Source organism: Colias philodice, chromosome 19 (genome assembly GCF_061535455.1).
Source record: "Colias philodice isolate Cphi_HAF_F1 chromosome 19, ilColPhil1 Martin Lab GWU primary, whole genome shotgun sequence".
Taxonomy (NCBI): Eukaryota; Metazoa; Arthropoda; class Insecta; order Lepidoptera; family Pieridae; genus Colias; species Colias philodice.
In genome coordinates, this window is record NC_143104.1 from 10,230,294 (window position 1) to 10,243,971 (window position 13,678).

Below are 13,678 nucleotides of genomic sequence, written 5' to 3' on the forward strand. Positions count from 1 at the left end.
GGTTAGTTCACAACGAAAACAAGAGTGGGAACCACATTGTGTACAAGGTTACACTTACTATAATATCAGTATTATGTATTGGTTTTGGTTCAAGGCATTTTAGTGGTGGATGAATGTTTGATTGAAATTCTTGCAATAATTTTGTATCTGGTTTGATATAAAATGTGTGTCTATAATGCTGACGTAGGTATAGCCACGCTATGCATTAGTAAAGATGGAGAATGAGAAATACTTTGTACACAAACAGTGGATAAATAATTTCATTACAAATAATATGAAAATTAATATTATGTTCTATGACTATAGTCTATAACTATAATATATTAGAGGAATATGTCATATTATCATAAGGGAATCATTTCTAATAAATTGATAAGTCTTCCCTTTAATTTGAAAAGATATGAAAAAGGAATTAATTGTGTGCTTTTATGAAACCACGGTAAAAGTGAAACTGTTCGAACGGTTCCGAACACTGCTTTATACCTACTCGGCAGCCGACCGTCACGCGACATGCGCTACACAGACCAAAAAGTTTGAGACGATGTAATAAAAGTTTCACTTTAATAAACAAAGATACAATAAAATAAATGCATCGTTCGTCAGGACTCGTATTCAGAGGTATGAGAGGTCGCCAACTCAGAGGACTGACCTCTGATCGACAATCACTGGCCGCTCCCGACGCATAGTATCTCTATTGTGCTTGTACAATCACTTTAAGCGAGGATTTAGTAATGAATATTGTGCTAAATGTTTTCTTGGATTCACGCAGCGCCATCTAGTTTTAAAATACGCAATATGCAAGTATGGAATAAAAGAAGATAAAGATTAACATTTTTAATATATTATGAACCTATATTTTATTGCATATTTATAACGATAAGCATCCAGACGCTTGAAAACACTGCACAATGATTACAAAAACAGCTGTGTTTTCAAGCGTCTGGATGCTTATCGTTACAAATAAGAATATGAGATAAACCGAACAATATTCTGGCTCGCTCATTAATGTGTCTATTAAATACTGTAATTAAGAAATACAGGCACTAAATATTTCGGACAAAAATCTGGTAGACAAAACGGATAAACTTTCCAATCATTTAGCAACATATTATACCTTTTACGGAAGAGCAATAACATAAAAACGCAATAAAAGTTATAAACAACGCAATTGTGGCAATACACATTGAAATAAAGCGGATACAAATGAGTTGCAAACGAAACAAATGTCTCAATCTATTTACATAATTAATTAACATGTTTTTTTTTCAGTGCAAGAATTGATGCATAGTTCACAAACGATTGCACTTTTGACTCGTTGGTCAAGAGGTATCGATTAAAGAATCGAGTTAAACTCGATTGTTATGTATCGACATTGTTTCGTGTGCGAGTTACGTGAATTTACTATTAATATTACGTAAAATCATTATACCTAGTTTATAAACAAAACCAGCCCGTTTTGTTCTTTTTGCTTTAATTAAAAAAAGGCTAGTTAAATCACATTTTTCAATATCTTTATAGTTTTTTGTATAGGATACAAAATTAATAAAACAAGTGAAGATACTTTTTTATTTGTTCCTTCTTCGCTTTCATTTTTCAACAATGCTGTTGTATCAAAAAGTACACATACAGTTCTTTATAGTTTTTTGTAGTCATAAATAAAATTTGTAAACGGGCTGTCGAGTATAAAACGGGCTGTCAAAAAGCAAATAGAGCCTGAACCGTGAAGGCAAACGCAATAGCATGTATAATAAAACGTTTGATAGGTAATCAATATTTCAGCTTTACGCTACACTGGGCTCTCAATAAGTATTTAGAGGTATTATAAACGAATTACTAGATATATCTACGTGATATAATTAATAGTAGATTATACGTAAAAACTAATATTGGTTATTATTTTACAACCGTTTTTATTTTATCTTTTCTAAATAAAGCTTTCAGGGCACAACAATACGCGTCTTGGTAACAAAGCCGAGAAACCCTTCTCAACTTTTCCTCATCTGAATGGTCTAACAGAAAAGCCTACTTGCGTTTACATAGTATTTATATATCATTAAGTCAGAACTTTAGCTTATTTCCTGTTTGCCTTGTAGTCACTTTATCGGATCTGCAGCTGAAAATATGATTTAATATAGGTAACATTAAAAGCTAAACAACTTTGTATTTAAATGTTTAAAAATCATTACCCACAAGCACAACAAGCGTGATATGTTTTTTTAAAAGTATAACCTACTTATACTTTTCCTTTCAGGATATTCATTCATTTCTAATCTCGTCAAAAGTGAAACCATATTAAGACCGAAAAAACAGCCTCTGGCTCCGCTAATCTCACATCCCATGTTTGACAGCCGAACAAAAAGACTATGTACTCGTATGTAAACAGTGAAACCGGTTCGAGGCGACCCACTGCGCCAGTTTCCGAATCAATGATGATCAGATACTGTACTGTTACTTGTTTATGCTAATTGCAGATTGATTAAGCTCTTTACAATTTGAATGCCATCTTCCTGTTCGTCCTGCTGCTATTGTAATCGTTTGTTAGCGAATTTGCGTAGAGATCTTCTGTCTGGATTTTCATGTCATTTGTGTACGCCATGGACTGGAGTTTTTATAATAAAGTTATTACTTATTAATCTATACTAATATTATAAAGCTAAAGAGTTTGTTTATTTGAATCCGCTAATCTCGGGAACTACGTACTTGTCCGATTTGAAAAATTCTTTCGGTGTTAAATAGCCCATTTATCGAGGAAGGCTATAGGCTATATTATATCAACACGCTAAGGCCAACAGCAACGGAGCACTGCAGGCAAAACCGCGGAGCACAGCTAGTATGTTATAAGTCTTTTAATTACTTACTTGAAACTTGAGAATATTATTAACAGTTTGTTCTCTACAATGTAGAGTCTACATGTATTTGCGAGGCCAGGAATAGGTACGTCGTAAAATTCAATACATAATTATTGGTAACTATTGCAACAATAAATAAAAATTTCCAAATAAGTAACATTTTTGCTGATATTTTCTAAAGAAAGCTTAAAAGCTTTTGTTATCTAGTAGGATTTTTTGTCTAGTTTTGTGGTTTAACAGACAAAATTCAATGCCACCTTCTTTCTTCTTTTTTCCTAGATCTATAGTAGGTAATTACTGTTCCTTTACATGGACGAATGTGTGGTTAATATATTCCATACAGTTCAACATTATATAATACAACTAACACGTTGGAAAACAAGATAATTGCGAAGAATTCTAGTAAATAATTGCAACACTGGATTCCACACGTTCTTGCCACCAATCAATTGTTACGATACTAAAAAACCGCAGTTATGTAAAAATAAACTCTAAGTATTATATTAAATTACGGCATATTTTGTTAATTCTCTATGAAAAATTAACATAAAAATTGTTACACTTTTTTAGTAGTCAAGCTAAATAAATTGCTATTAATCTTAAAAGCATTCCAACGAAGCTATTAATCTAGGAAGTTATAAGAATTGATTATAATCAATCAAAATAAATGGAAAATATTTAGTTTTTTATTTTTCAGTATATATTGGAATTATAATAATTGTCTTTATAGTTAAATGGTGGGCAAGAAATCTGTTCATTTATTTTTGAGAGCATGAACTAAATTTGTTATTTATATTGCCGCTATATCAATTTATGAAGATAGATAGATACACATAGAAAAGAAAAAAATAAGGTTCGATCTACTCTGTAATTATTTCACATCGTACATTGCTATTATGTTTTCTATGGCAACTGGCAAGATTAAATTTTAGCTCTATTTGCCTACAGTTTATTAAAAGGTAAGAAAATATGTCACACATGAAAAAAAATAACATGTTTAAACATGTGTTAAGGATGTATGTATAAGTATTATAATATCTCATTAAAATTCAACTTTGCCTGAATCCGGCCTCGATAATATGTGACCAATTTCTTAAATTTATCAAAAGCACAAACACGTTTATCCAAAACCAGCACAATCTTTTAAGAACATGCCACAATACGACGACAGATTTTTATTATCTGTACTTTCCCATAAATATTAGTGTTTTTTTTTAAATCTGTGGTTCCTATAACAAATGACTAGATAATCTCAGGCCTTGCGTTCGCTCCGCTCTCCGCACCGACCATGGAGTTAACATTGACAATTTTTTTGGACATATTTAGTGCAGCAAATTGACTGTTTAAAACGTGTATTTAATATTTTATGAGCTTATCCTTGCTACGCGATGTATACTGATATAATCTTGTAACTGCGAACTTATAGTAATATTACGATAAGTCTGTTTGTAAGCACACTTAGGTATACTTATTTAAAAAAGCTTTGACGGATATGAGATAAAAACTGTATAATTTTTGCAAAGAGCTCTCAACAGAAACACTGCAATGACCTTTTGGTGGAGATTTTTATCTAAACTTATAGTATACCGAGGAGTGATGATGAATAGGATTTTTGTTTATCACGATTTAATTGAAAAACTAATCAATCGTTTCAAACATTATTTAGTCATTTGAAAGCTCTTACGGTTAACATAGGCTATATTTTTTATTCTGTCACCCATGGACGCTGCCTGCTGCTATAGCCTACATTTAAATAAATTGTCATTTGTTTGAGATATAAGAAATAGCGTGACATACCTCATATGTAGAGCTCAAAATATTAAGTGCAATCACACATTTTAAGAACATTACATGATGCTGTAGAGCTTAAATAATTGAGGATGTTTTTTAGCGGCCTTCATGCTTACTGAGACGTTTGGTTACCCTTGGTTATCATTGCATCTTTGTATCGTTTCCTACAATTATTTACTTCTGTTTATGTGTTTTTTTCTAATTGTATAATATAAGCAATGATTTGGCTATTATTCAGAAGCGTGAAATTGATCTTATAATATGTGCTTATTTACTAGTTTCATTGTATATACATACCTATTATAACGGATAAAATATAAATATATATACTCAAGAAAATATATTTACTTTTAAACGCATTGCGTTTTAAATAAGAAATGAAATTTCTAGGAAAACAGTTTTCACAATGAAAATCGAAAGCAATATTCGCTTTTAACTTAATTATTAATAATATATTATTAAAATATGTAACTATTACTACATGTCCGCGATAGAAAGCGAACAAAATATAGATTATGGATTTTCCCGCCATTCTCACGGACATAGCAAGAAATGTCATTAGTTGCACGTAATAACAACAACTATGTGATTTACTATCTTTTCACTGATAACTGGCTAATATTAAATGAAAGTCTTGCTCTCGATGTGAAATGTGTTTGTAATTATTATAGGTGTTATTAGATGGGCTTGCCATAATTACGTCGAAGCATGCACAGATTAAATAACATCATAATTGATTGAAAAAAATTTAGTCTGTTTATGTTCTATGGTCAAGTATCAAATATTTTTATGAAGCCCGTTTTAAATGTAAAAAAATGTTAGTATGTGATGTGGTTAAATCCAGTCTTCAAAACATAACGTGCTAGCAGCGGAATAGCACCCACAACCATATTATAATAACAGAAAAAAGAAATACTTGTCATTATTTAAAAAGTACCTAAAGCGAAAGAAACAGTTATTTGACAATAACAAAAACATTTTTGTCGTCTCATAAAAAATTCATATAATGTTGAACGTAAATTCATCTATTCAAATACTGCGTATACATAACAAAAAGTTGTAGTCATTGAGTGTCTATTTTTAGCTCGGTATACTGTGTGTGACCAATGAAATAACAATTGAAATCTAGACCATGTAGTGGTTAATCTTAGACTTCATACAATGAAGACAGACAGCACTTCAACGCTTGTGAACTATTTATTATACGTCTATTACTTTATTTGGAGCGTTTAGTAACTAGTTATTGTCCGTGACTTCGTTTGTTAAATAGCTTTGAAGTGGGAATTAAGTTATTGTAATATATAATATCTATAAAATAATTTAGAATAGGTTTTTAAAAGTGTAGTTAAAGTCTCCACCTAAACCGCATTACACTCATTTCTTAAAACTTCCTATAGTTATAGTTACCTACCACCATATAAATATGGCTTAAACTCTATAGCAACTCAAATTAGGAAAAAATTAAAAAATAGAAAAAGAATCAAGTTGTACGTTGACAGGGCTTCATGATATGGCTTCAAAACACCCAAATTTTGTGTACCTACTTATATTGTCATGCGTCCTCTATTCGACATTCTGCAATTTGACTTGTAATAACCAAGTCTATTGAAATACATATTTAAATGATACACAATTAAATGAATTCGATTATTCGACACTCATAGAATAATTGAAACCACGAGTCCAATGCAATCATTTCAGTTGCAAAAATAACCTACTTTCAGGAGTTGCGTTATACATTTCAAATAATTCAATTGACAGATGTTTAAAAGCAAATAACTGAAAATTCGTCACGAAAAACACTCGTTATAGACTTGTCATATTAATTGGTTTAATTGTTCATCTGAAAGACAATAAAAACGACGCTAGATCATAAATAAATCATCGAACATTTAACATAATTACATTTTGCACGATTCTTCGATGACTGTTGAGTTGACGAGACTATTTACGTATTTTTCTTTAGAATTATGGAGTTAAAAAAAATGGTTCGAAATTGTATTTTAAATCTACGACGAACAATTAAGAATTTAAAATTATAATTTACTGGATAACATTTTCAGAGATAGAGAAACAATTTATTTTTATCGCAGAGATACATAAAACTATAAAATGTTTTAAAACTGAATATTTCTATAATGATACTCAGGAATAATCAGGCTTTTCATTTGTATAACGACATATTTGATATTATAAAATCGGTTCAGCAATTCCAAAATATTACTTCCTAAAAACAAGAAGGTATATAAACCATCTTAAAAGTATGAGTGAACATATATGAGAGTTCTAAACAAAAACTATTTTACACAAAACCGTTGATCAGAAAATAAAAATAGTGACAAAGTTAGTGCTAGTACAGTTAATTACTTGCAGTCGCCTTGTCAGTACTGTTGTCGCACTGGGGATTTATTGGTGTTAATGAGATGACTGACACAGATCTTTATTTTGAACAATAAAGTTAACATGGTAATAACATTCATTCATATCGACTGTATGTATTATCTGTACACTTTTTATTTGTGTATATTGATTATATTATTTTTCTTTATCACAATTTGAGATATTTGTTAATATTAGGTAATATATACTGGTACAGGACTAGAAGGAGGCTATATTTATAGCGTAGGTATATAAGTTTCCTTTCTGTTACCTTCATCTTTTAAAATAAAATTAGTTAAAATCGTTAACTATAAATAAATAGCAATTACTCGAATCTCAGAGAAAGACAACTTGTATACATATGCATGTCTGTATATTTTCTCTGCGCACACGCTACTAATTGCATTTCTTTGCAAAACGTTTTATCTTCGATTGTGGTCACTTTTGTAGGAATTGTCATCTATTTTGAACTTACAGTTTAGTTTACAGTAACAGCAATTTTAAGCTCTGGAGGAAAAGGTTTTATTTTATGGATTATTTATATTTTATCTATACATATAATAAATCTGTAGAAGGGTCAATTCTGTACATTGAAAATATTGAAGAAATAAATAGCAGGGGGTGTTACTGGATCGATACCAAACCCAAATATGTGATTAAAAAAATTTTTGTCTGTCTGTCTGTCTGTCTGTCTGTCTGTCTGTCTGTATGTGAAGACATCACGTGAAAACTACCGCTTCGATTTCGATGAAACTTGGTATAATTATACCTTATTATCCTGGGCGTAAAATAGGATACTTTTATCCTGGAAAAATACGTAGAAAAAAATTAGTCTTAATTTTTCAGTTTTATCCATAGGCGTTGTTCTGTAGAACCGCGAACACACGTTGCGTATTATTATAGGCCTAGCCGTATTTGGGTCCAATAGATATTTATAAGATGTCATTGTCAGAGTTACTCAAAATGGAGAAATAAACCATTCACGCGAAGACCGACATCCGCGCGGACGGAGTCGCGGGCGGAAGCTAGTAGAAAATAGATTTTTGTCTCTCTCTGTTATTTATAGCCAAACGGATCTAGATCGATTTGAGATAAAATCTGGTCCGTCGAGATGGATCAAAGCTATACCAAAGAATAAAATCTATTCCTTGCTTGATAAGGAAGCAGTCATTTAAAAAATCCTTAGAAATATGGAAAGTATCAGCCATAGTTAAATAGGATTACCAGACCACATAATATGTCTAGTTTAGCGAGCAGTACAGTATCTATACCTACTACCTATATCCTTAGCAAATGTCATGTCATTGAATTTTATTAGCAGTTAGATTAGACGTAACGGTCTCACGATGTTTTCCTAATTAATGAGCAATTGGAGCACTTTGGATTCAAATCGAAGATTTTAACACTGCCGTTTCATTATGTAAACAAAAATGTGACATAATAATATTATATAATTTTTAAATGTTTTATGTAATTTAGCATCGATATCGGTAAAAAAGCATTAAAATTAAAATTTATAATTTTAGCCTCAAAAGCTAAATGTTTTAAAACGCTACGTAATAAATTTCCATATAAAAATTGCATTTTAGCTAGCTTGACATTTTTTTCTCTATAATTGGTATCGTTTGAAAATCATTTTGATGCAAGAATTCATAAAAAATACAGAATAATTTGGTAAGTATTGAATTCCAAAACAAACGAGCGCTGTCGACTTCATGCTCGATTGAATGTTAAATGATACGAATGTGCCTTTCAAATCATTAATTATATATTGACTAGTTTAAGACAACAAAGTGTATTCAAAATCAATCCATCTATTGTCATGAATTGCTGAATGTATGAACTATTTGTGCTGATTTTTATGAAATTTAGTCTTATCGGTTGGGTTAGTTTTTGGCAATGTAGAGAGAGAAGATTTTCACTTTTCAGCTCTTTGTAGTAAGAAACAACTCAATGTTTTCGTAACTTTTGCTATTTAAGTATGTAATGAGTTTCTATAACTATTCTATACTATTTTTATGTCCGACTTAAAAAACTTGTTACTAATAAATAAATAGTAGATATCGTATTTTACAATAGTCATTGAATTTTAACATACATGAAGAAATGCGATATTATGTATTTAGGTATTGTAAACATTGTACTTATACAGTGTTTTACATCAACATTTCTATGCAATAAGTAACACAATTTGTTATTACAAAGAGTATTCAATTCGCATTGCTAAAGCGGATTATATACGTAAATATATGTTTATTTTATTGCGTTTACAAGAATATCAATCAGTAGCGGTCATTACTCCTTACAGTAACACAATCGATTTGTTAAATATTGTTTCGGGTTATTACTAGATAAGTATTATGTTTGCTAGTTCATAACTTTGTAATTTAATTATATTCAAATTTGCTGTGTTTATTTTAATGCAGAGTCAATACAATATAGATGTTAAAGATGTAGGTACAGTAGGTAAAGACATTAATAACATGTTATATTCTGGGTTGTTAAGGCAAAAAAGCATATACATATGTACGTTGAAAGTTTTTTTCTAACTAGAGCTTTTAACCCATTGAGATTTGAGCCCCAATGGGCCCGATCGGTCCCAGACACAATAGATTTTCTATTGTGTCTTTGGTTCCGGGGCTAGACAGATTAAATAAATTCACTAGCATACCACCCGCGGCTTCGTCCACTTTATCTAAAACCTTTTATACTAAAACCTTTCTCTTGAATCACAGTATCTATTAAAAAAAAACCGCATCAAAATCCGTTGCGTAGTTTTTAAGCATACAAAGGGACATAGGGACAGAGAAAGCGACTTCGTTTTATACTATGTAGTGATGGGAAGAAGTCCTTCTTCTAATCTTACTCGAGATTTTCGGGCGTCTCTAGCCTTGTAAGATGTAATAAATCGCATGTCCAGTTATTCAAATTGACCCTGCACTTCTGAATTTTATCTCGCTCTAACTTCGGCTTAATAGTTATTATAATGACTAAATCTAGTTTTGAATCTGAAGCCACAAACTTCTAAATAGACTCAAATGTTAAAGGATTATTCGAAAAGGTCGATAGTTTGTACCTATCGACGACATAACTGGTTTTCATGTTATTATATAAGATTGTGATGTTAGTACCTTTAATGGATTTGTAAGCGGGGAAATAATTGCACCGAGATGAGGTACCAGAACTGTTGTAATGTTACTAATGTTTTTCTTATAAATAATTACTTGTAGTGAAAGAATATATTATGTTACAACACTCAGGTACACGCAGTCTTTTCTGTTTATGTAGTTCTTTTTTAACCGACTTCAAAAAAAGGAGGAGGTTCTCAAGGCCTCTCCTCGTTTATTTCTTTAAGGTCTTTCAGGTTAATTCTAAACTTTCTTCAGTTTATTCTTTCATTTCTGGGCTGATACTAGTAGTTTTTTTTAACACACGGCACGCTGACCCCATACTAAGCTTTACTTATATGTAGCGATTTAAACACACTACATTAATAAACTAAATAAATAAAAAATATGTATGCTAAGTGTCATTCCCCGTTTACGTGTCTGTAAATTGTAACAAAGCATGATATATCAACAATGTAACGTATTTTTAATATTGTCTGATAAGCATTTATAGCAATTGATGACATGTCCAGTAATGAACTATAATTGACGCATTACCTAGGGTTCAATACCCTTTACCCTTCGCGCTAATTTAAACCCTAGGCATATAGACATAGAGATAGTATTACAGTTTACATATGTTTACATTGTGACCAATTTAAGTTGAGCTCTGTATGCTAGAGTTTCAAAGAAAAAGGGAGGTCTTGATATATTGGAGATATAAGGGTAGTTCCGCTTCAATTATATTTACTCAATCGACTAGGCGTATGATTGATGTTTGAAATATAAAATGTGTGGCGTCTGAATTATTGAGAACATGCCTCAATATGTAATATGTATATAGCCTACACCTTATACTTTATAGTTTGGTAAATTATTTCGTTTGCAGGAATGAAAAGAGGTAATATGTAAATAGCAAAAACATAACGTACAATCTTGTCAATACATCTTATACTCGTTGGTATAGTTGTTATTGCCACTTACAGTAAGTTCAGAAGTTAGTTCGATCCCGTATGTAGCTGAAATTATTAAATGGTTACTAAGTATAAATTTATAAAGAATAGAAAAAATTCGATCACGAGGCGGGACTCAAACCTGCATCCTTTCGTGCCATTCCGGGGCGCTTGGTTACGAAGTAGTTGGTTGTAATAAAAAATGTAAAACATTCTAAATTATTGTTATGTTTTAGCTTTATTTAAACTTAATGAACTTGTTTGTTAATTTAGTGTGTAACAAGGCATAACTGGCGTCAACGAGCGAATGACCGGGCTCAATGGCGTGCCATGACTGAGGCCTATGTCCAGCAGTGGACAAACATAGGCTGATAATGATGATGATGATGATGATGTGTAACAAGTATTCTATAGATAGTATTAAAAATTGTATTATTTGTTTCAGATAATGGCAACTGAGGAGTGATAAAAACGTAAGGAAATTGAAAATGTTTCAGATATGAAGTCTGATTCCAGAATATTCTCGCCGATCCCGTAAGAATCGTATCCATGACAAGCATTTGTTGGGCAACAGTTGATCAACAATATTGCTGGATACTTTGGTTAAATTTTTTCGCTCCTCGTAATTTTTATCATGCGTTATCATCTCCGCAACACACACTGCTGCAAGCAACTACAACACGTTGATAGTTGATACTATTTTGTTGCTAAACAAATGTTTACTATGAATACGGGCACAGTAAATAGATACGAACAGTACCAAAACTAACTATAAAACGTTCGAAATAGTTCCCTCACATAAACATGCGTATCGACGAGATCCGTAGGTGGTGTTGTCAGTGGCCAGTGCCTTCTTCAAAGAGAGCAGGAAACGTATCGCGTAGAGATTACACCATAATAAATTAAAGATTTACAAAGTAACAACGCTATTGCTTCAATGGTAGGTTATCGAAAAGGCGTAGTTGCCTTACTGTTCGTCTATTTACTGTACGGTGCACCAGCGGTATACCTACAGCATTTGCTATTGTCTTCATCACGAAGCGGTCGCGGTCCAGCGCGCTCCACGCTTTCTGTGCACACATCCATCTGTACAATACGTGATCTACTTATATTTAGCCTGTTTATTGCAAAAACTGTAAGGAGAACAATTGAGTCGCTTTCAGTTGGCTATGTTGTCGTAGGTCGGAAATTACAAGATTTAGAAAATGTATTGGTTGCGTTGCAGTGGAGACTTCTGCTAAAGACAAATTAAATGTACAGTTAAACTGAATTTACTGTTTATAAAAGGTTTCATAAAGTATAGACATCCTGTCTAAATACTAAAGAAAGAGAGTAGTGCTTAATGCACAATTTTGGATTGTGCTGAAAGGAAAAACTGAACTGAAATATTTATTGTTAGATTATAACTTTGCTTTGATATAAACACATGGGCCATACCGCTAAACGGGTAATCATTTACCTGATAAAAACAATAGAAATTCACATTCTAGGCACGCTCCATCTTAGGCCGCATCTCAGCTTACCATCAGGAGAGATCGTGGCCAAGCGCTCCCCTATTGTGAAAAAAAAGAAAAAAATATATAGTTAAGTAGATGAATATAAATGTGTAAACAATAAAGTAGTTCAACAACCGGAATTATTAAAAGTAACAGCGGATTGGATAGGTCTGGTATAATAATCTGGTCATTGCCCGTTGACATATTCATACTGCCATGTAGTCATTTATTCGAGCACAATACTGCGCCTAATGCCTACACCGTAAAACGAGTGTTATCAAAATTGTCGAAAAGTAGACTAATATCCTCATTACTGTGGCGTGAAATACTTGGTGACTTTCCAGTAGTTATTGTGCCGTATTAAACTTATTACTTTTGGTTATGGTTATTTGATTTGCACCCAAACTTACTGTAATCAAACTTAATCATCTGTTGACTGTTCCTTCGAAAATACTCATAAAAGAACGTCAATGAATATAATTCTAACGTTTCATACAAAAACCTTTAGAGCAGAATGCCTGTCTATCATTTTCATTTTCCTTTATTGTGTAATATCATATTATTCATAGATTTACGATATTATGAAGACCAGAATTTCAAATTTGATTCACTAATAATTTATATACATGGGATGTAGGTAATAATGAATTACAAATGTTAAATTTCTATGGATTTAACTTGGATATAACACAAGATTTCTTTTTTGTAGACTATACCAATATTTATCAACGTAAACTATCCAAAACACGACTTAAAATAATACCTAGTAAAAAAAAAACATGTCTCCATTGTCGCAGGCACGTCGCAAATAAAGCAATGTAGAACTTTGGTAGACTCCGATGACGTCCTTAATAATTATTATTATCTGTCACCAAAATTATCTTAAAAAAAATCTGTCACATTAGTCTTCGTCACCACGAAATAAGATCAAATGCTACGTGATATTTGTCGAAATACAACCGTACCCAAATCGATTGCAAAATGTTTTGCGAAACGTGAAATTTTTAATTAAATTAATATTGGCCATAGTTTCCGTACCGTATTAATTATAGATTTGTTTCTTAGATTTGTTCACAGAACTGGTTTATTTCCTACTTGCAAAT

General features: G+C 31.8%; 2 protein-coding genes across 3 annotated transcripts in view; one reads left to right on the forward strand and one right to left on the reverse strand.

Annotated features, from left to right (window-relative positions):
* LOC149480163 (uncharacterized) overlaps positions 1 to 13,678 on the forward strand; it is a 58,154-nt gene that overhangs the window by 15,395 nt on the left and 29,081 nt on the right. Inside the window, exon 2 of one of the 2 annotated variants that reach the window (XM_089707156.1) lies at positions 11,525 to 11,552. The exons of the other annotated variant lie outside the window; for it this stretch is intronic. The gene's annotated coding sequence lies outside the window, so the exon portion shown is untranslated. The remainder of the gene's footprint in view (positions 1 to 11,524; positions 11,553 to 13,678) is intronic. 2 annotated transcript variants of the gene reach the window in all.
* The window catches only part of LOC149480164 (uncharacterized), a 381,320-nt gene continuing 368,213 nt past the window's right edge, over positions 572 to 13,678 (reverse strand). The window contains exon 3 of the transcript XR_016317112.1: positions 572 to 699. The gene's annotated coding sequence lies outside the window, so the exon portion shown is untranslated. The remainder of the gene's footprint in view (positions 700 to 13,678) is intronic.